Consider the following 21,089-nt stretch of genomic DNA (forward strand, 5'->3'; position numbering starts at 1 on the left):
TTTCTGTTTATATCCATTAGAAGCGCTAAGTGAAATTTGAATAATAAAACATGTATAAATACATTTGAAGCACAAAACTGCAACGCGAATTTTTTTTTATAGAATAAACGGGCGTTTATGTTAAAAGAAATATATTTCGGAGTAAGACTCCTTTGTCAATCTTTTTTTTACCCTCTTCTTCATCGACGTACTGTAGTGGAAGGTAGTTAGATGCAGATTCCACGTGATTTTGTTAACTGCAGGGTTTTTATGAAGCCGGATAGGTGACGCGTAGTCGCGCATTTTGAAAATCTGGGTAGTTTTTTGTTTATATCCGTTAGAAGCGCTGAGTGAAATTTGAAGAATAAAACATGTATAAATACGTTTTAAGCCAAAACTGCAACGCGAATTTTTTTTTCAATTACTAAAATCGTTTATACACGTTCAGAACTAGTTTAGTTTTTTCGAAATGTTTTTTGTCCTTTGCAGAAATTGTCGCGGAAAGAAGTTATTTGAAAAAAAAAAAACATATAGGGGATATTTTTATTTTTCTAGTTTTATTAATAGTACACACATGAAACACTAATCACTTTCGAAGTAGTCTACTCCGTCTACAATGAACTTCTTAAACCATTCTAACAACTTCTGGAAGAGTTCATGGTAGCCTTATATATAAGCTAGTCACTGACCCTCGTCACACTCTTTTTTATCGCCTGTCTTTTCTCATAACGACATCATGTAATGTTTTCCAACAGCTATAGGGAAAAAGCAAACGTTACAGGGAACACTTTCCAGACTTTAAGGGGGATAAAGAACTGTCTTGGTGGGCATCTTGATCAAATATTTTGTGACAAAGGCAGAAACGTGGAAAAAAAATCAATCAGACATCTCATAAGACGTATATCAATAGCTTAATGAATTTTTAAAAGTTTAGGAAAACTTCTAATTTCGGTAAAATAAACTCTGGACAGTTATTGGAGACACCTTGTAAATGCTCTTTCCAAGAGTTTAAAGTATGACGTTATATATATATATATATATATATATATATATATATATATATATATATATATATATATATAGAGAGAGAGAGAGAGAGAGAGAGAGAGATGTGTGTGTGTGTGTGTGTGTGTGTGTGTGTGTGTGTGTGGAAATTTTGTGGGCTACAAAATTTAATTATGGTTAAATATAGACCAAAAAGCATGAGGATTAAAAACATAAAAACAAATAATAATAGCTAACTAACCAAGTTTGTTCCTCGCTTAACGAACTAAATCAAAATGAAAAATACGTAGGGAAAAATTACATAGAAATCAAATAAGATCCCAATAGAATTTCTTTTTGCATGATTTCTATGAAACGTTTCCCCCTACTACGTTTTCGTGTGGAAATGTCTGGACAAGTTGTTGATACGTTATCAACAAAAATATAAACATATATGTGTGTATTTATGCGTATGTATATATATATATATATATATATATATATATATATATATATATATATATATAAATATATACATATATATATATATATATATAATTATTTTTTACTATAATAATCAAATACCTACGGACACTAGTGTTTCATCCTTTCGGTATTCCTCAGTGCAGCGTGTCACGATTAACACAAGCCGAACGATTCGAACCCCGCTACACAAGACATCTATGGCTATATATATATATATATATATATATCACTGTGGAGAAAACCCATTAGAGAAAGTTGTAAGATCCTTGAAGAGCAGCGCGTGCATTATGCTGTCTTAAAAATCAATCAATTATCTCCACAAACACATACTTAAATCCTTCGTTGGCATGTATGCTGATGACACGACTATTTATGGCAACACATCAAAGGCTGTAAATGACAACGTTCTCTCTGATTCTCTCTCCCCTGATCCTGAGCGCGTGGTACAATGAGGTAAGAGGTGTCTGGTTACCTTTAATGCGTCTAAAACCAAGCTCCTATCTTTACCCTATCTACGCTCTGATCATCATCTGGCATCAACGGAAATGAATGGCCCTCGTATAGGGGAAGCTTTATGTTTTCTTAAGCTTCTGGGATTGACTTTTACTCCTGGCCTGAAATGGAACACGTACATCACGTCAGTTGCCCAGATCGCTGGAAAATGCTAGGATCCTTCTATCGCTCCAGAACATATATCACTGCTAATGCAATTCTCTATTAATATAAAGACCAAGTACGCCCAAAGATGGAGTACTGCTGCCACATTTGGGCAGGAGCTGTTAAAACACTCTATCCTGTTTTGACAGAGTACAAAATAGGTTTCGTGGCTTAGTGGGGATGTCCTTTGCTCTTCCCTGCAACCTCTCTCCCACAGGAGAGATATTGCGAGCATGTCTTTGTTTTATCACTACGTCCATGGCAAGTGCTCGTCTGAGCTCCACTCTCTAGTCCCCTCTCGCCAATCTTTCACGATATGCACCCGTCTAGCTGAAACCGCTGTCAGAAATGACCCCACTCTTTATCTGTGGCAAAACGAAAACGTAGATTTCATGAGCAAAGCTTATTTCTTAGAAGTGAACGCCTGCGGAGCTCTCTTCCGTTTGCCTGTTTCCCACCTGACTACAACATGTGTGTCTTCAAGTCCACCATAATAAAATTCCTGGTGAACAACCGCCTTAAGTAAGACATTTGATCAAATCGCTTATACTAAGCTACTGTACACGTAATGACGCTTATGCACGAGTGGCTTCCGAGCGGTGATAAGTTGTTACTACGTTGTAAAAAAAAAATCTAACACCACACAATCAAGGACTGAAACGATAGTCTTATAAGGAGGCTTGCGGTTAGGCTTATACAGTACATCCGGCAACGCTAAATTTTATTTTGTTGCCTTATTTGTGCCAATCATCCGGAGTCTATAGGTCGCTTGCAAGTTTAAATTAATTCGACTAAGTACATTAATATGTTGACTAAGCATTTTTGTTTACCTTACTTTGATATAATTTGTCTTATAATCCGACAATCAGACAAGATAAGGCTTTCTTTCACACCGATGGCAATGTCAATATATTCCTTGAAGAGCATGAGATTCCGTGTCTGAGATTGGCTTGCGCATTCTCAATACCACAATCCCATCAAAAATGTATGGCATTACATCAAGCAACATATACGTAATGATAAAACTTTATTCTGAAAGAACTTTGGGCATCAATTAAAGAGATATGGGGGGGGTCATCCACTGGAGTATTGCCGCAGACTATTTCAAGAGAATGGCCCACATTTTGCAGGCTTCAATATGGCAGAATTGCTACGCAACTTATGATTAAATATTGTGTTCGTGCTGTAATATCATTGTGTTGTAATAGAAGTTCGATGTGTTAATAAAATGAGGTATGTGTCTTTTACACAGTTATATTTAATTTGGTACAAATTGCGTATTTTTCAGAAAATTAAAAGATCATCGAAACATTGATTATTCTAGGAAATTATACATTAAGAAAAACAATAATGAAGGACAAACAACTTCTATAGTGCATCATAGTACAATCAATATCTTATATAATTGCAATTTTTATTGGCAAGAGCAAAAAGCGCATTGAAGATGTAAAACTTTCGATTTCATCTGATGAAATGTCTTTGGCAGCAGTTAGAATAGCATTCCAGAGGTCATCCTTGGAGTTGTACTGCCTTCCTCCGGAGTAAATTTTCAAGATGCTCCACAGATTTTCGACAGGATTTGAATCTTGAGAACAGGCTGGTCATCGCATTATTTTCCCATGTCTGCCAAAAACTCTCTCCAAATATTCAGTAGTTATCCTTGCAGAATGAGACGGTACGTTATCACGCATGAATCCCATCTTTTTCTGGCAAGCAAAAGTCTTCCTCTTGTGTCATGTTCCAAGTGTTCCTTAATGACGTTAATGTAGAATTTGCCGGTAATATTAACCCTATACGCAACTATGACTGGTCCTACCAGCTGATTGCCAATTATTTCTGCCCGGAAAATCACACCACCACCTCTTTGTTGACGCCTGATCCTTTGGGGACGTAAACTCTCATTATGGTATGGTACCATCCTCCCCACCGACCCATCGGCTCTATGAAGGGTCGCTTGACACTCATCGGTGAACAAAGCTGTTTGAAAATTCACCTTCATGTGTCTCTTGGCCACTCCATCCTCTTTTTCTTGTGTATACCCATCAGTTGATGGCGGACTTCTAACTTTTCAAATTTTGCAATCGTCCATAGGATACGGCAACCAGTTTATTTGGGCACATCAGGAACGCCAGTTTTTGCAAAACATTTTTGGCTCGTTTCAAGTGCGTTACGGCGAACTTCGCTCTTGATCTTGCTCATTGTTCGACGTGACATAATTGATTTCTTACGAATTTTCCCTCTGTCAGAACGTTCGTTGCATAGTTTAGGGTTAGTGCAATATTTTTTGATTGCATGATTATCACGGTGTAATTCCTAGGCAGTTTCTAAGGTGGAAATCTTAATTATAGAGCCTTGGAACAATTTTAGACTTATCAGTTTGACTATAAGCACTTTTACATCCCATCTTGCATAAAAAGTTAACTGAAAAAACTACAAGTCACCAAAATGGCTGCCGTTTGCTCGCTATTGAGCAGATCAGCTTAAAATTTAATATATACGCATGCGTTAGTGTTCCCGTATAACGTTCGAAGTTTTACAATTTTCATTGAAAAGTCTCGGAGTTAGAACAAAAATATTGATTTGCATATAATTTTGGCACGAGGTGTATATATACGTTAAGACGAACAGATGAAACCTTTTTCATACGTTCAGTGTATACTGTTTATTCAAGTAATTTTACAAACGCCAGATTTTTTAATTTTTTTTCATCAGGTCTGCCCTACAAATTCGATCTTAATATTGCAAACTACAGAGATATGAAACAGAAACTTACAATTTAAACAATTATTTCCATTTCAACAACGCTAAATTTGGAAACGTAACAGCAGAACACTTCTTTTATCAGAGTAAAAAAAATTATAACCATATAAAAATAAAGATACTATGAATGTCACAGCTCCTTGTTGTAATGAAATAAATGATCTTTCAATTTTTATGACAACTTCAACAATAGACAATATATTGTAAGATAATATATCATGAAGACTATAAAAAAAACAACTTTATTTACGTCAAGGGGTAACATACTCTATTACCGTCAATAATTACTAGATATATGTCCTAAGTATTTCCAACTGAATTTTCACTTGGCCACACTAGAGATTGAACAGTAAACTTTCAGATTAATATCACTTTCTCGTGGGTGGGGTGGGGGGTAAAATATGTGTAAATATGACATTGTAATTCGTCAAGATGTCTAATATATTATCAACAACTCATGATTTCAAAAGTAAAAATATGTATTTTGGTAATACCATCTAGAATGGAAAATACAACGGTAGCATTCAAAGCTGGTAACGTTACCACTATACCAACGTGGCACGTCTATGAACTTATTAAATTTTAAAATTTAATATATACTAAGATTAATGTACAAAATATATAACGATTTTTTTTTCAATTTCGACCCATTTTTGATTACTTTAAATCTATTTACGCCCGTTAAAGCCCATTTGAGACCGCTGGAGTCGCTCTGCGACTTTTACTTTCGGAGGATATAGAGATTAAAAATATAGACACAGACATAAAGACATACAGATATATAGCCGTTTATATATAAGATTTTTACAAGTACTCTAACCACTGTGACATGGAGCCTTGCGGACTAGCACGTTGTGTAAAATGACACTTAAGATGTGAACTGTAGTCCGAAAAATCCAAATAATGCGAAAACCTAATTCTCCTTTTAAATATTAAAACACGTGATAAGGCATTTTGGTCCCAGATAATGGGTAATTAATTATTATTATTGAACACTGAGGATTCATCATTGAATGCTTTTAGCGAGATTGTCCATCAGATGATACAGTGGATAATGATCCCGTTTTCGGTGTGTCCTCGGTTATCAGGTGACGGACGCTAAACTCAACCGGCATATTGGCCTTTTTTATTAACTGAACGAAAATATTTTGGGAAAAAGGAGTCTTATGAGGACTATGATATAAGACATATTCACGTAAATCAATCGTTTTTAAAAGGGGGAAATACGTTACATATCGACGAAACACATACTTTTGTCAGAATGAGAATACTTATGTAATAAAAGTCGATTTTTGCCGTCATATTTCAATATTTAGAATCAATAGTAGGCAGTGTGTTTTAACTATGGCTAGGACAACAGCATTTTTTCATTGTTTTGACTCTCGAGTGCGTATCCGTTAATATCTTATATGCTTTTATATATAGTGATATGTTTCTCGGTTGATAAACTGTGTGAAAATAACGATAAGAATATTCTGTCGTCATAACCCTAGTTATTACACGAGGGGTGGTCATTTGATGCCGACGATAGAAACGCTGTCTGTAAAGATTCAAAGAGGACTCAAAAAAGACTAATGCCAATTGCTTCAAGTCGAGACAATCTCGACCCGTTCATGATTCCATGTGTCTATTGTTTATCATGATTTATTCCTCTGGGGAGCTGGCCGGCGTTCCCTGGATGTTTCTCAACCAAGTAACTCTCCTCCGGCAAACGATATTGTCATAGCGTAATTTACATTATAATGCACCACGAAGATATCGCTGGATAAAGTACATGTTTTTTAACCAATGAATACAGAAGTTGCATTTTGCTTTATTCATTTAACTAACAATCGTAAAAAAATAAAAGGCACGTCGGCCATTTTTATGTTACGTCACTTTCAAAATTCATTTAACGATCAGGAAAATATGCAGCTTTAATTAATGTATAAAATCACAAATCCAGTATTATGATTTATATCTGCTTGTAAACGAAATTAAAATAGTATTCTTCATACTTGTCTTTGTCTTATCAATAAAAGATCTGTTTGATGCCGATTCTTTAATTTGATTTCCTATAAGGAAAACACTACAATGCATACATTATTAGATGTTCGGATTATTTGTTTTAAATTTGCTTTTGTTGTTTTCTGTTTTGAGTGTTGTTCCATGATAACAGTGGTGATAATAAATACATATTTGTATTTAATAATAACAAATATATTTTCTTTGCTCGCATAGTTTTTTTAGCATGGAAATATATAATGATGAACGAACATATACTACACTATACGTAAAAAGGTATTAAGGATTGAAAACGTTACCTCATAATGCTCCACTACAAAATATTTGGGTGTGTTATTGATGTATTACGACAATCCGAGAATTGAGTTTCATTGGAAACATATCACAGTACAATCTGCGAAGGTCGCCGGGGGTCGATATCGCCTTTCCTTATCTAGTCCTCTGCCATTCGGGCGATGGACATCGTGAACAGTTGAGCGAATCACAATTCATTGGAGAGTTCCAAGCTTCACCCCAAAGCTGTCAAAATCTAAGGACTTTTTTGGGCGTTTTTTTCAGAAAGCAACTTACCAGTAGATTACTTAAGAGGAATCTGCAAACAACTATATATTTATGTAGAGTATAATGATCAGACAATAAAATTCGCCCTGAATAGAATTTGTTACATGATAAGGGCTGTCCCCTTTTCATGTAAGTATAAAAATATAGAGATTTTGTTAAAATGAAAATAAAATAGAATAGACGTAATTCGAACCTGGTAATTTAGGTTTAGAAATAGATTACGAGAGAGACGAAATGAAAATACAAATTTATGCATTGTGAATATTTTCGGTTTTTTTAGTGTGTTTTAATTGTACTGGTCTTTTAAAAAGGGGCAATTTTTTGTTTTGTGTTAACGGACTTTTGAAATGTATAATGTAACGATTTTTTTTTTGTTTTGTTGCAAAATGTTTAAATATATTAATGTATTTTTTTGAAAATGTGTGGATGTTGAACCATATTGTAAATTTCAACTTAATGTAAATGTTATTGTTTTCACAGCAGGAATTCAAAGTCATCAGTAAATATACATTAAATTTAAACAGTCTAGGAGAAAAAAACTAGTTAAGACGTATGGTTGGCTTACAGATTCAGTTAGAATTATAGAAGGGGGACAAGAATTAAAATTATGTAAACGGGTATTTAGAGAGTTTTTAGATGTGATAAGCCGTAAGAACGATGTTTTTTTAGCATTTGTTTTTTTTTGTGGGGGCTATAATTTTCTTCCAAGAAATACACTTGGTATGGATTAGTAAGCACAAGATGTGCCCCTAATCGAAAAATTGTGGAACGTGTTTTAATTAAGTGCTTAAAATAAGCTGGTCGCATGTAACGACTCCAAGCAAGTGGTAACACTTGGCTTAATTAATAAACAGGCGTTGGAAAGAATACGACAATTCTTAAGGGGACCAGTAAACCGATGATAGGTAGTCCCGAGGCAATCACAGCTTAATGAAGTGAGAGACAGGCAAAAATATGCCGTACATTACGTAAGAAAGATATAACCTTGTATTTTTTAGAGAGGCATAAATGTGGGATATATCTGCTGGATCTTGGAAGCTCTGGTCAGAGAAAAGAAAAATCACAAAAAAAAATCAGGCTATTAGATAGAATTTAGTGCGCAATTAAGGTGTTCTGGCGCAAAAAGTGTTAGTTAGTTAAGGCTGATAATTTCTAGGTCTTCATTAAATTCCAAGAGTCCAAGCAAGGATATCCAAGTGAATCAGTGTGAAAAAAGATATATCTTGATAGTTAAAGCCAACAAAGAAGATTAGTTATGAGCATTTGGTATGTCCCGTATAAGATAGTTATAGAATAAAAAACAAAGCCATACTTGATAAGATTAACAATGCGGAAAGAGACGATCAGGACACTTTTGGGACGAAGGGAGTCATCTATTTTGAGGGAGGTGGAAACATCTAGCCTGCGTCATATGGGTTGCTGGAAAGTAACTGATGCGAATCATAGGTAAAAACCCTACACTTAGAAATGTAAATGCCAAGAAGATCAGAAAGGTTCTGATCTTATAAAAATATAATAATTGTGAAGTCGGCCGAGGAGGGCTGACTGAAAGAGATTTTTTTAGTCTGATCTTTCCTAGCCGTGTGGTTGTGTAGATGTAGAAAAAAATGTACTAAATTTAAAAATGCATACATTTTTTTTGAAATATGGAAGGGGGGAATGTTACATGATAAGGGCTGTCCCCTTTTCATGTAAGTATAAAAATAGAGAGATTTAGTTAAAATGAAAATAAAATAGAATAGACGAAATTCGAACCCCGTAATTTAGGTTTAGAAATAGATTACGAGAGAGAATTAGCAAATGGAATGTGAAAACAAACCATTGTTTAGCTTGGAGATAAAATAGTTTTAAGAAAAGGAATGCAACTATAGGATAATTTAATAAACATGTTTTTAACATATCGGAAATATACGTTACTGGGAATATAGGTTAAAATTCCTTTTGTAAACAAAGGAAAAAGTTTTGGACACGCATTTCCAGAACACGTGAAAAAAGACACATGTTTTAACATGTGTATGACGTAATGGAACATGGGAAGTTCTCGATATAGTTAGAAATTTTGGAGTTAAGCAGGGAGAGATTGAGGGGGAGTCTGAGAGAGAGAGAGAGAGAGTCCGAGGACAACATACGACAGTCTGGAGTCCATATATTGACAGTCGAACGTCTGGAAGCGAGACGGTCACCTTTGAAACATAGAATGTAAAACTTTGTATTCTTGACTAAGAAAACCACGACCGGTCGGAGAAGAAATAAACCCATCATGTGTTTTTATAAAAGTCATCTTTGTGCTGTAATTGTACCAAAAGGTAAAGTGATTATATGGCTTATATATCATGTGTATTAAAATGTCTTCACATACATAATGTGTCGACATCTCATATCTACAATGTGAACACTAAGACTGTCTCAACACTACCTCCTCACTAACACCTCTAAGTATGAACATTTTATGCATATGAATTTCTTCATAACACGAACACAGAACGCAACATCTCTCTTAAAAAGACTCTCTAAGACTTTAAAGCTCAGTATTAGTAAGACCTAACAATAACAACAAGAAATACGAACAATAACAACAAAAATAATACTAATTAGACCTATATATAACAAATTTAGCCCTTGGTACGAGCCATCGTAATATCTTGAAGTGTTTTGACTTTGACCCGGAATGAGTATACCGTCGAAGAAAAAAGTTCCGGATTTAATGGTTTGCCCAATGTTTACATTGCGACATGCTTGCAGACAAAAAAAAATGTTTGGTCATACTTTCTTTGGATTCCGCGATACCCGGCTGGTATCTGGGTATGTCATAGTTATAGGTGCTCCTTTTTCTCGCAAGCATTCTTTTTCGCTAAACCTCTCTTATGTAATCGACAGATCAGCGTCGGAAAGGCAGAACGTTCTGAAAGAAGAGCATAAAGCTGATGTTTTATTGATCAGGATCTAATTCTGTTGTTTAAGCCCCAGATAAAGTGAAAAAATAGGATATGACTGAAGAAAGTGTATACAAGTAACTACCTTGTGTGTACGCAAACAACCGAAACCTGAGTATGATTTCTCTGCCTGAACATGGCGCACGCCGTTTCTGCTAATGTCGGGCTTCAGTATTCCTTTTCCAGCACACCAGCAAAAAAGCAAGGAAAATATGAAAAACCAGGTTTTACTGCCTACTCAAGCTGATGCTATTCGTTTATCTTAGGTATTTAAAAATAATTCATATTTGTAATTTCCCTGCATTTACATATATTTTCATAAACATTTATTAGTCCTTCCGTAATTCGTATCACGGGAGCGTTTATTCTGTATTTTATATCCTCCTCATCATATCTTATCGCAATAGAAATTCACCCATCGCATGGTGGTGCTATTTGCCTCCTTAAGGTCTTGGTTTGCGCAATGAGGACCAAATCGGCAATTTTCCCTAAGGTGGCGCATCGTTTGTACCTCAACCCATGGACATAAAGGTGGGGTGTCTAGGCCCCACCCGTGGAGATTGTTTTTTTGTTTTGCCTACTTTGGCTCTGGCTCTATTTAGAGTCACCCAGTTTTTTCTACCAAGGTTTGCATCCTGGGGCAGTGTTTCTTTTGGGTCTGGTAGGGCTTCATTTTTATTTCTGCTGTCATAGTCTCGCCATCGTTCCATCCTATAGGAGGCAGCTGGCCTGTGATGGATTTCCTCTATGTTGATGAAGCTACTGCGAGATTTTAATCTTTGTCTCATGGATTGGTGGCCAAACAGTGTGTGCCTGTGGTCGTTAAGCTGTTTGTACCGTTCTATTCTGGTGATGACATCTCGCCTGATATGTGGTGGTGGAATACCAGTTAGGCAGTATAGAGCTTGCAAGGGAGTTGGTCTTAGGGCACCAGTTATGGTCCAGTATGCCTTGTTCAGCTCTACATCAATTTTATTGGCATGGCATATAATATTTTATATCCTGAAACCATAACTATTACAGTAAAGAACCTCTGACTCCAATTAAACTTTAACCGTTATCTGTTGCATTTTTATAGGACTTTAATAGATTATAAATTGGGTGTTCGTGCAATGCCCATGGCTAGTCAACTTATTTTTTGCAAGCTTCACTTTGGCATTAATGTGTGGCATTTCTATTAAAAATAAAAACAAGATAATCAAATTTTACTTCGAAACATGGTGTACTACATTTTTCTCGTTTTATAGTTTCGCAAGCCATTTTAAGACACGTGTACGTGCACGCAGGTTTGACAAAGACAAACAGTGTTTTTTGTCGCGAAATTAAAAAAAAAAACATCTGTTGACACGACTTCAATTTGATGTTCTTTTTTAAATGTAATATTATTTTAACTATTCCTGAAGTTGAAATGTCGTGTCGTCCAAACACCGGAAACTTCAACTATAAACAAAAAACATAAACAAATAACAAAAGAAAAACTAAATTATACGTAAAAAAATATCTCTGATTGCGACATGCAAGTCTTGCATTCTAGCGAATTAAATTCAGGAAGTGGATTTTGCCATGTCACAATTTGACTCCTTATCCGCGATTCGTTTCAATATTTGAAAGTAAATTGAAATTAAAAAATAAATAAATGAGTAACATGAAATAATAAAACAAATACATTTCAAATGGCATTGATGGGCATGTAATTAAAATAATCTGTTCTCTCCATTTACGCAAGGAAAAATCCGCACACTTTTAGACATCGTATATTCCCCCCCAATCTCCCCACTCTCTCTCGTTCTCTGTCTCTCTCTCTCTCTCTCTCTGTCTTTCTCTTCTACTTCTGGTTCTCTTTTTTCCTTTTAATCCGTCTTTACCTCCTCCCTCTTCTACTTCTATTGTGCGTTTCTCATTCCCTGATTAGTCTCTCTTTCTCTCTCTCGTTTCTTTTTCTTTTTCTTTGTTTGTCTTTCTTCGTCTCTGTCTAACACCTTCTATTTTCCTCCACTCCTTCATCTTCTCTTTTTTCTCTTTTGACCCTTCTTATTATCGTTTATTTTCTTGTTTGCGTATCCATTTCTCCCATCTTCCACAGATCCTCGTCCTCCTCCCCCCTCCTTTGACTTCTCATTTTTCCCATTTCCTTCTACATTTGCTTCTTCATATGTTTCTCTATGCCCCTCTCCTCTATTTCGTCACTCTCTCACTTATATCAATCTACTTCTTACTCCATTTTCATCCTCGTTTCCATCAATATGTATATTCTTTCTTTCTGTTTTTGTAACATTGTCTGGTAACCAACCTGTTGTAGCCTCAGTCTTAAACTAGAGAAGAAATAGAAACGAACTACAACTACATTTTTCTACTCAATACATTTAATTTCCTCCTTGCTGCGACCGCAATATCAACAACGTGTCGAACGTCATCCCAAACGTTATTCTTTTCTCTAACGTAATCTCTTTTCTAAAATCTTTATTTTTTTCTCTACTGGTAATGATATTTCGCGCGCATTTGAGCACGCGCTTCCAGGCTATTATATACTTCTTCACATGCTGAAACCTTCTTCACTAGAATTTAGAAACTGCCATGAGTTAAAAACATCAATGTTCACCAAAAATGAACAATTTAATCCAAATAAAATTTACCTCTTATTTTACCATTTTTTCTCGTCAAAAATGGTTTTCTTTTCATTTTCTTTTTTTATCGTTTTCGCAATTTTAAAATAAAATAATAAAGAAAAAAAGAAGGGCTTTCTCAAAGGAGACAAAAAGGAAAACACATGGAACATTTTATTTGGATTAGTTTGGTTTTTTGTGAACTTGAGTTTATGTTGTAGTGATCCTTTAAAAAAATGGAGACACAAAGTATTCTCAGCCGAGAATCGATTCTTGAACGAATACTTACAAGATTAAAATATGTTCATTTTGTTTCATTCATAAAAAAAACGTAATAAACTACTTGCTTCGTGTACTGATAAAATCTAATATTAAATGACTGAGTCATAATACAAGAACCCTTTTCTTGTATCGAAGATAATATTTCGCTAACGTAGGGTGCATACAAAACACATTTAATATTTCGCTAAATTAGGGTGCATACAAAACACATTTAATATTTCGCTAAACTAGGGTGCATACAAAACCTTTTAAAAACTAAAAGCATGACCGCCAGAATAGCAAAAGATATCTGATGGTTAAAAAAAAACAAACAAACAAACAAAATCCAACAACAAAAATATGACTTGCCAACATGTATACAGCTTACAATTCTTTTCATCCAAGATTATTCTCTAAGTTTGGTTAGATCTTGTCTTTACTTTGCGACCCTATGATTTCATGTGACTTTTTTCTTCTTTCTTGTATTTTGTAGTCACCCATTTTTGATAAAAACAAAAATGGTATGGTATTTACGGCGCTTAATTGTCATCTGTATCGTTGTCGGGGTACCAACACGCCGTAGCTTAAGTCGCAAAGAAGACAAAGAATAATAAACACCTCCAACTCGTTTCTTTATTGTACACCGGCATTTATTTTCTCATTGTAAGAGTATTGACATCACTCACGTATCGAACGTAATCGCGGGCATGTTTTGTGTCTTTACCCTAATCTCCGTTTTAAAGTCTTGTTTGTTTTTTTCTCTAGCAGTGCTGTAATTTCTCATGCATTTGCATACACGCGTCCACGAAATGTAACGTTTTTGCCCCTCGTTCTTTTTCATTATGCATTACTTCTCATTGGCCTTATTATTCTTATTTTTGTCGAACGATGTTAATGTTCGGAAGAAGTTCGGCATTACATCAAGAAGAAATCAATTTCAAAATACGAGGCACACTACACGAGAAAACGTATTTAACACAATGATTTACCCTTCTTTGAGTGAGGATAAATATTTTTTTGTTGGTCAAAAAATGTGGTGAATATATATGGACTAAGTTATCTCCGAATGAAGAGTTAATATTTAGTACATTCTCTACTCAGAACAACTGATACGTAAGACATATACTGGCAAGGTAATTCCCGGGTAGTATGACTAAAGATACTAGAACAGAAGAAAAGTAATTCGAAGTTTTCACTGTAACATTGAGGTACTATTCTGTCTACTCTCGTATAATATATATATATATATATATATATATATATATATATATATATATATATATATATACATATATATATATAGTCATCCACATGCACATATATATATGTGCATATATATACATGCATATATATATATATATATATATATATACAGTCATGCGCATATATATAGACATGCCCATATATATATATATATATATATATATATATATATATATACACATATATATATATATGCATGCGAATATATATACATGCACATATATAGAGCACATATATATACATATATATATATATATATATATATATATATATATATATGCCCCATAAAGATAGCACCTGCCCTGTTCTTATATTTTATTGAACCATTATGTCAGGGTTTTTTAGAATAGCTCGCGTTACTTTAAAATTAACAGATTTTATATCACCAGTTTCTAGCTTAGTAATAAGGATGATAAAACAATGTGGGGATAAAAATAAAATATTTAAACAGTTAAATAAAGCATGTTTTCGGTATGCTGATGCTTTTGAATCGTTTAAGATAAACCAGACTATATTAATTAAGGAAATCCAAAACTATATAAGCAATGTATAAAATGTATTTATAATTACGTATAATAAATTTATATTCATTAAAAAAAAGTGTATATATGTAAAAATAGTTTTAACTTTAGATATCTAATTTTAAATAAATAATAATGTAAATATACAAAATACTAATCATAGGGGGGTGATAAGTAGTTAAATGGATTAATCCTAATCTTATAAATACAAGACTGATAAATTAAAAAATAAAAAAAAATAAAAGTGTTTAAAATGTGGAAATTGATGAATTGCACAGCTAAGAAATTCATTTTTATAGTATGAAAAGGTTAGTAATTGCAATTAAGAATAGGAAATTGGATCAAATATTTGTAATATGTCTTCTTCCTGTGATTAAGGGTGGTGGTGTTTGATCAACACTGCTGGGGAGCCATGATGTAATATACTGTTTTGTTTTTAAATCCCCGAAACAGGGTTTCATGGTAAACAACTGATGATCCCTTAAAAATAAATTATTAGTACTATAGTAAATTCGAGAGCGAGTTGATGCAATGATTGCAGGTGATTAACTGACTTACTGACTGGATGGTGTTCTAACGAATGATAAAAAATATTGTTTTGTATAGTTTGAAAGGTTAAAATCTTCAAAGAATATATATATATATATATATATATATATATATATATATATATATATAGTCATCCACATGCACATGAATTTGTCCATTGGCCCGAGCACAGCCGGGCAGAACTGCGTGTATATATATATATATATATATATATATATATATATATATATATATATATATATCATTCAACCACGGTAGTGGTTGAATATATGCTTAAGTCCGAAATTGAATGAATCGAGACACATTCAAACCCGCACCACTAATTCCGTTCGCAACCAAATTTCAAACAGGTAATATAGTTGGATAGAACACCTCATTAGCTACATTTTGAAAAAATATTTCGAAAATTATTCAGTAGAAAAAAAGTTACAACAAAATATGTGGGTTCACAAACAGGAGAGTAAGTACATAAGTGACTAACGCTTTTTTTGTTTTGCATAACTTTTTTTTTATATAAATATTTTTACTGCGATATTGCCAATATGACATGTTAGCGTAACGGTTAGAGTACCGGGGGTTGGTGGAAAGATTTTAGGTTCAATCCCGTGTATCGTTTTTTTTTTTTTTATAATTAAAAAACCGAACTTTTTTTTTAATAACTATTTTTTTTTAACTCTCCTTATGATTTTATTGCAAAAAATGGTGAATTTATCGATTAAAAATATTAGTGAATTCTATGATATACATATACTTTGAATGAACTCAAATTTTTCGTTATCACATTTGATGAAAAATGTAGTCCCATTTTGGCAATGCGTCTGACCAATGATGCTTTTGAACCCGGGACCAGCACTGCGATGTCATCAGCATCAGCCTGAAACAATTTTCACTGCATAAATATATGCAAATAATAGGGGGGGGGGAAATAAGTTCAATCCAGCGACTGATACCCTTTCTAACTCAACAATAAACAACAACATATGCAAATAATAAATAAAATATTTATCAATATTCAAATTTTATTTTTAGCTGCAATATTTTAAGTCTAAAAAAATCTTCCTTTTCACTTTACTAGAATATCTTGTTCTTTACTTTTCCAGGTTGATTTTCTTGTCCTTTACTTTTCCAGGTTTAATAAAATCTTAAGAATATTACTTTTCATGCGCGCATTTTTCCATATAATATATATATATATATATATATATATATATATATATGTATATATATATATATATATATATATATATATATATGTACATATATATATATATAGAGATGGATATATATATATATATATATATATATATATATATATATAACTTTGTAAGGATGAGGAATAGATTACATCTTTCGCTTGTTTGTTTTCTTTATAAGGGAAATAATTTCCATAATGTTTCATTCGTAGCGTGTGTTTATTCAACAAGACTGACGGAAGGCTGTTCTTGTGAAAATTTTCAAACGACTTAATGATTGAATTTGTCCCAATAGTCTCGAAAGTATTTTAACTAACGTTGAAATACACTATTTGTTGGCATCAATCCATTCTTTGATGCCAGTGTTTTGTTAAAACAATATTCTTTTTTTACACAGTGCTCACCACTTATCAAGACCCGGAAGCCACTCAGGGATAAGGGTTATTGCAAGTACATTACATTAGTGTGGAGATTTGATGAAGTGTTTACTTAAGGGGGCGGTTCATTAGGAATTTGTTAACGTTGGACTTGAACACATCCAAGTTGTAGTCAGGTGGGAAGCAGGCGGACGGAACCTATATATATATATATATATATATATATATATATATATATATATATATATATAATCTGAGTAGATTTTTTTGTTTTTATCCGTTGGAAGCGCGGAGTGAAATTTTAAGAATATAACATGGATAAATACAAAATTTGAAGCCAAAACTGCAACGCGATTTTTTTTATACATAAACTAGTGTTTATTTTTAAAGAAATATATTCTGGAGTAAGTATCCTTTGTTAATGTTTTTTTTTCCTCTTCTTCCTGTACATAGTGTAGTGGAAGGTAGTTCGATGAAGAGTCCACGCGATGTTGTTAACTGCGGGGTTTTTATGAAGGAGTCTTACTCCGAAATATATTTCTTTATAAAAAAACACCCGTTTTTTATAAAAAAAAATCCGCGTTGCGGTCTGGCTTCAAATGTATTTATACATGTTTTATTCTTCAAATTTGACTCAGCGCTTCTAACGGATAAAAACAAAAAAAAACTACACAGATTTTCAAAAAAAAACCCTCAGTTAACAACATCACGTGAACTCTTCATTGAACTACCTTCCACTAGATTATGTCGAGGAAATAGAGGAAAAGAAAGATCGACAAAGGAGTCTTACTCCGAAATATATTTCTTTTAAAAATAAACACCCGTTTATTTATAAAAAAAAAAAAAATTCGCGTTGCAGTTTCGGCTTCAAATGTATTTATACATGTTCATGTTGTATTCTTCATATGTATATATATATATATATATATATATATATATATATATAACTGATGCCAATATAAATTGTGCTTATAATCTCGTATGTGACTATATTTTTGTATATAAATGGGAGCCTGCATCTATGTGCCTGTTTTTAATATGTGAATAAGTATAAACGCAGATGATGATGTGAATAGATAGTGGTATACATATGTGTATAAATAAACGAGTATTTATAATTAATCCAATGACGCCATAATATAATTTGCATATGTGTTATATGGTTGTAAGAGATGTTACATACTTGTGAGATATGTGACATACTTGTGAGAAATGTTACAATGCACAATTTTTAATGTGGCCAAAATCCAGTTATTTTAACAAGCAAGAGAAATACTTGCACAATACAACCGGTATTCATCGTTAAGAATACCCATCATGAAATAGTAATTTCTCTTTCGAAGTGGATGAATAACCCATAAGAATGCCGTAGTTTTTAACTTAATCAGACCTGTTTATTTCGCTTAATTACCTCAAAGGTAAATGGGACTTACATAATAGAGACGGTGGTTGATAATTAATTCCAATATAGTATTTACAATATAAAATTTATGTAATTTTTAAGTAGTTTGAAGACGAGGAAGTGTCTTTTGAAATGTATTTCCTTTCATTAATACGTTAAGGAATCTACTATATATGCAATGCAAAATTAACACATACTGGGTACACTCACCTATACCACCGGCTAATGAGAGGATCCGTGCATGTTATAGTCAATCTTTAACTTCGTATTCAAATTTGTGCGATTATGAAAATAATTTTTATCGTTTTTGTTTTTCAAATACCCTGCTTAGTATATATGGTAGGGATAACGAGAAATAGATAGATAGATAGATAGAGCGAGAGAGACAGAGAGAGTAACTGCGAAAATATATACTGCCATTTTTTATCATTAAAACATTAAAATTATATTTTTTCTCGATAATAAGTCTCGTTGGGCCAATGTGGTATTCGCTGTATACTTATTATTTACGGAGTATCAGGAAAATAAGGCTTAATTGAAAATATTTATTTAAATTGAATTTTTATAATATTACTTTAGGAAGGAAAACGTGTTGGTGCTTATAGTCATCAATAAATCGTCTCGCTCTATCACAGCTGCTCGTGTTACTAGAAAGGAAATACCGCAAGCAGAGATCAAAATGTGTCCGTTTTTACGACATCTAAGGATTCTTGTAGATAGGTAATAAGCATAAACCACGAGGAAGTGAAACCTAAATGGTGTAAAACAATATCAACCACTGATGTGTGCTCTATTCTTTTTGTATGGCGTGATACTTATTATCGTTAATATTAGTTGGTGATTGAACTTAGTGTATTGATCTACTCACTAAATGATGGGGTGATACGTTGTCATCGAGAAACGGATGGTTTCGCTGGTCTCTAAACATTGGCGTGATACGAAAATGCTTCCAGCTTAGATTCAAATTGCATAGTTCCTAACCATTAATATGTTAGAACAACGTACAAATAATTATTTCTGGTGTTTATACAAACAACGTCATGCAGTAAATAAAGGTTTTATTTGATAAACGATTTTGCACTATTTATTATGTTAGATCTTACTTATCGAAAAGCTGTGTGTGTCAGTAATTATGCAAACGTAGATTGTTTATAGGTATAACACACCTTTAGTGCTGCTAGAGAGGCAAATACGTCAAGGTAAGATGAAAGAACATTCACAATAAATTTTATTTTTTGTTTTAACAGTAGAACAAAAATATTACGGGCGTGTTGATTTACGTGTGAGAGCGGGTGTCTGTGTGTAAGAGGGACTAAAGTTGCAAGAAAAAGAAAGAGATAAAAGAGAGAACACATATTTAAAAACTGTTTTATTTTCCGCTTTGAGAGACGTGAGACAAGGAAAGGTCTTTTGAAATGTATTTCCTTTTTCTCGCCCTACGCTATATTTAAATGACACATCTATAAGAATATCAACGATAGGCAACAACCGTTTCTGTCATCGGGATTGAAACAAAACGACTACCGCGTTTCCGATTGTCTCATCGACGCAACCGTCAAGCGAATATTTAAAAAGACGCATCTCTTTTGTCTCGTTTTCTCCATTATTTTTGTCACATTTTTTTTTAATCCATTTAGTTAACTTTTCTGAAAGCATCGTTTTTGTCTACAGGTTTCAAGTTTTTTTTGTTTTTCTCGATTTTCTAATTAAGTATTGCATTCGCGATGTTAATTTTTTGAAGATACACATCATTAGCGTTTTGTCTTTCTCAATCTTACTAAGAATGTTTAAATAGTTTTTAAAATAAAAACTTGAAAATTTAAATGTAAACAACTACCTTACCTCTATCGACATCTTTGTTCTAAAATGATCTAAAGTCAGGAAATTATTCAAACGTAATTAAATGTTGAGTAATTAAAGAGAATTTAATGAGTTTTTTTATTGCTGTGTAAACATTGTAAGAAATGAGCTGTAAAACAAGGCTGCGTCATCTTCCATTAACTACAATTTTTTGTTTGTTCTATAAATCATCTTATAATGATGAGAAGAATATGAATGTGTTTCTTTTTAGAAATCTTCGCTAGTAGTAAAAATTATAGTAATTTTGTGAATTTTGACGCACATATAATAAGCATATAATCAACATAACATGCCGGCAGAAAATAACTGACCACCTGCATCTAATGTAAATATAGCGATGGATGAACGTTACCTCTTTAGACAAAATGCGCAAGGGATTAAAAAGTGGATTGATATTATATAGAAATGACGTTAAGTGTTCTTATGAAATCAAATTTGAAACCGATGATATCTTTGCACCGACATTATATACATAATCTGGATAAACAAGTAGTTTTTGGCTTGCAGGGCAGGGCGGCTTTGCTCTGGCATAAAATACGCTTAACTATGATATTTTAATTCATCCAGATTTCGTATATATTATTATAGAGTCATGATTTCAAAAGTAAAAAAGAGTGCTTAAAACCAACCAGTTATGATCGAAACGAAAACATTCAAGATAGTATCGGTACAACTATACCAACGTTACACGCATAT

This window comes from Euprymna scolopes, chromosome 12 (genome assembly GCF_053919585.1).
Source record: "Euprymna scolopes isolate OS-2025 chromosome 12, ASM5391958v1, whole genome shotgun sequence".
NCBI lineage: Eukaryota > Metazoa > Mollusca > Cephalopoda > Sepiida > Sepiolidae > Euprymna > Euprymna scolopes.